Below are 4377 nucleotides of genomic sequence, written 5' to 3'. Positions count from 1 at the left end.
GACAGTTTAGCGTCTCAGTAAACTATAGGATCATAGAATGCAGAGAGACAGTGTAGCGTCTCAGTAAACTATAGGATCATAGAATGCAGAGACAGTGTAGTGTCTCAGTAAACTATTCAGTATTTTAGCTGTGACGTGAGCGCCCCCTCCTGAGATACTTCCGGGTCCTACTTTTGTGTCCCCATAGAGTTATACTGTGACGCTCCGTCGGACTAAATCTGAGACGAAAACAACCACGAAAGTCTCATTTTACCGCTTTCCTCGCAACAACAAAGCTGCGCTGCTCTCCCAAATCTGGCTGTGACAGGCCGTCTGCCCCACACGGAATACTATCGCCATTTTATTTCATTGTGTCAACTAAATCCTCATTAATGCAAACTAGATTCAACATACTCAAGCCTGCAAACATTCTAAATATGCCCCCGAAATATTTTACTGAGCAAATGGACTGTTACCACCTTCAATAATAATGATAATAATAGTCTTTATTGTCTCCACATCATATTTTTTTTTGTCATGGAAACTTGTACAAAACATTAATAATTCTACTCGAGTTGGAAGCATTAAGACCCATTTTAACCCTCAATGGCTTCCTTTCTGAAAAAGATTCACGCATTTAGATATTCTATTTACAATGAGATGCGGACGGGAGCTGGTGCCACTTGGACCCGGACGTAACGTAGCACTACAAAATGACGTCGGACTTAAATACTGAATAGGATCATAGCATGCAGAGAGACAGTAAACTATAGGATCATAGAATGCAGAGAGACAGTAAACTATAGGATCATAGAATGCAGAGAGACAGTGTAGCGTCTCAGTAAACACACACACACACACACACACACACACACACACACACACACACACACACACACACACACACACACACACACACACACACACACACACACACACACACACACACACACACACACACACACACACACACACACACACACACACCCTACCAGGAGCAAAGATTTAGCCAGATCAGTGTAGTGTCTCAGTAAACTATAGGATCATAGAATGCAGAGAGACAGTAAACTATAGGATCATAGAATGCAGAGAGACAGTAAACTATAGGATCATAGAATGCAGAGAGACAGTTTAGCGTCTCAGTAAACTATAGGATCATAGAATGCCGAGACAGTGTAGTGTCTCAGTAAACACACACACAGCCCCCCCCCCCACCCTACCAGGAGCAAAGATTTAGCCAGATCAGTGTAGTGTCTCAGTAAACTATAGGATCATAGAATGCAGAGAGACAGTAAACTATAGGATCATAGAATGCAGAGAGACAGTGTAGCGTCTCAGTAAACAAACACACACAGCCCCCCCCCCCCCCCCCCCCCACGGTACCAGGAGCAAAGATTTAGCCAGATCAGTGTAGTGTCTCAGTAAACTATAGGATCATAGAATGCAGAGACAGTAAACTATAGGATCATAGAATGCAGAGAGACAGTAAACTATAGGATCATAGAATGCAGAGAGACAGTAAACTATAGGATCATAGAATGCAGAGAGACAGTGTAGCGTCTCAGTAAACAAACACACACACACACACACACACACACACACACACACACACACACACACACACACACACACACACACACACACACACACACACACACACACACACACACACACACACACACACACACACACACACACACACACACACCCTACCAGGAGCAAAGATTTAGCCAGATCAGTGTAGTGTCTCAGTAAACTATAGGATCATAGAATGCAGAGAGACAGTAAACTATAGGATCATAGAATGCAGAGAGACAGTAAACTATAGGATCATAGAATGCAGAGAGACAGTTTAGCGTCTCAGTAAACTATAGGATCATAGAATGCCGAGACAGTGTAGTGTCTCAGTAAACACACACACAGCCCCCCCCCCCACCCTACCAGGAGCAAAGATTTAGCCAGATCAGTGTAGTGTCTCAGTAAACTATAGGATCATAGAATGCAGAGAGACAGTAAACTATAGGATCATAGAATGCAGAGAGACAGTGTAGCGTCTCAGTAAACAAACACACACCCCTTACAGCTCTGTAACTCTGAGAGTATGTAACCAAATGGACCTTTACAGCGCTGTAACTCTGAGAGTATATGTAACCAAATGGACCTTTACAGGGTCCAATGTCATCAAATGGTGGTCCGTGGCTCAAATGGGTCTGAGAGGCTAAATGTCATCAAATGGTGGTCCGTGGCTCAAATGGGTCTGAGAGGCTAAATGTCATCAAATGCTAACACACACACACACACACACACACACACACACACACACACACACACACACACACACACACACACACACACACACACACACACACACACACACACACACACACACACACACACACACACACACACACACACACACACACACACACACACAGCTAGCTAACACACTTGTAGCTGCTACAACTACTGGCAACACAGACAGGTTGCAAAATGATTGCATTAGCTACAGCTAGCTAACACACTTGTAGCTACTACCACACACACACACACACACACACACACACACACACACACACACGCACGCACACGTGCGCGCGCGCGCACGCACACACACACACACACACACACACACACACACACACACACACACACACACACAGAGAGAGAGGCCCTAGCTTAGCTTGTAGGCTAACGTTTGTTTACATCCAAATAACTACATAAACACAGAAAAAAACACGATGCAAGTATTACTTACCTACTTGTATGAGTTTATCACACAAGTATAGTTGATGTAGTGGTTGTGAAAGAGTTGTAGAGTTGAGTTGTGACAAAATATCTGCTAGGCTTTTCTGTTGCTCCAAGTCCTCCAAGTAAACTTCAAAGACAAAGGGGCGCGGGGCGCGGTGCTTTAAGTTTCAAGGAGTTGTTGCCAGATACTGTGAAATAAATAAGCAACCAGTGTCCAGGTCAATAACAAGCGAAATAGCCTGACATAGCCTGATATGTATTAACAGTTTGCAGAATCACAGTACATTTCAAGCACAACTCAATACAAAGACTGTTAACTGTGAGTGGGCGACCCAATAAAGCATTACACTTGTTTACCATGTTCAAATCATCAAAACATTTAGAGACATACAAATAGACACTTCTATAGCCTATAGCCAAACAGAACCGGAATTCATCATAAATGAGGTAAAACAGGGGAAATAAATGCTAAATCATTTACAAACCACACATTCTATCCCCAGGTTAAAATGTAAACAGGCTAAATGATGATGGTTGATGCCTCATTCACTGTAGACAATGCAGAGATTAAAGGTGTTAATGGTTGCTGGCATTGGACATCATCACATTATGCATGAACTGAGACCATTTCACACCTCAGCAGAACTACAGAAACCTTTGTGAAATGTAAGGGATATTTTTGTTAAAATAGCTCTAGTAATCACTGCTATATTGCAGGGTTCTCTCTCCTTTTAGGATGGAATGTGTAACCCACATGTAGCCTACATTTATTTCTGTTTACCAGAGAGATTGGGCAGACTCCTGGTAAAGAACAAAGACTGCATGTTTAAAGGGATGTTTCGCTTTCAAACATGTTTGGGGGGTTTTTAACATCTACTCAGTAATCTGTAATCTACTCAGTAATCTAATCTGTAACATGGCAGAAGACAGTTGCCTACATTGGGTCTAACTGGCTATATCCTACTGTTCTTTCCTAGTCATGTATCTGGAAACTATTAACTCAGTGAATGAGGAGTAGTACTAAAAATATGTTTGTTCAAATTGTATGTTATAAGTTTACTTGCAATTCATCTATACATGGAAACATTTGTTTCATCGCCATCCAATTAATCTAGTATCAGCATGCTTATATACATGTAATGCGTTTAAACAGTTTAGCCTTAAACAATTATTGTTTAAATCAGGTATCAGGTATCAGGCATCAGGTATTATAATTAGAGCTGGGACTCGATTAAAATTTTTAATCTAATTAATCAGAGGCTTTGTAGTTAATTAATCTCGATTAATCGCATTTTAATCGCATATCATTATTTGACCCGAGAACAGTGAGAAAGCTATTTTTTCAAATGGATTTTGGTATACTAGTGAATCAATGAATAGTGAATACAGCAATAAAACATTGTTTTTGTAGTAATAATAGGGGTAATAAATTATAATAATATCTCAAATTTAATAATTTATATAGAGCTTTTCTGAGTACCCAAAAATGCTTTACAAGGGGGACATGATAAATCAAAAACAACTTTATTAGAGGAAAAACACTAAGGAATTAAATAGATGAAATAGCTGGGGAAAGCAATATTGAAGGTTTGGATGGTGGGGGCATGTCTCTGAGAGTTTGGGGAATGCATTCCACAGGGTTGGGGGGGG

General features: G+C 41.0%; 1 protein-coding gene across 1 annotated transcript in view; it reads right to left on the bottom strand.

Moving 5' to 3' along the window:
* LOC306926663 (uncharacterized protein) overlaps positions 1-2855 on the bottom strand; it is a 19708-nt gene extending 16853 nt beyond the window's left edge. Inside the window, exon 1 of the mRNA XM_079506049.1 lies at positions 2735-2855. The gene's annotated coding sequence lies outside the window, so the exon portion shown is untranslated. The remainder of the gene's footprint in view (positions 1-2734) is intronic.
* Between the last annotated feature and the right edge of the window lie 1522 nt (positions 2856-4377).

This window comes from Electrona antarctica, assembly GCF_951216825.1.
Source record: "Electrona antarctica genome assembly, chromosome: 7".
In the NCBI taxonomy this organism is placed as follows: Eukaryota; Metazoa; Chordata; class Actinopteri; order Myctophiformes; family Myctophidae; genus Electrona; species Electrona antarctica.
Note: the sequence above shows the minus strand (reverse complement) of the source record. Positions and strands in the feature narration are given on the sequence as shown.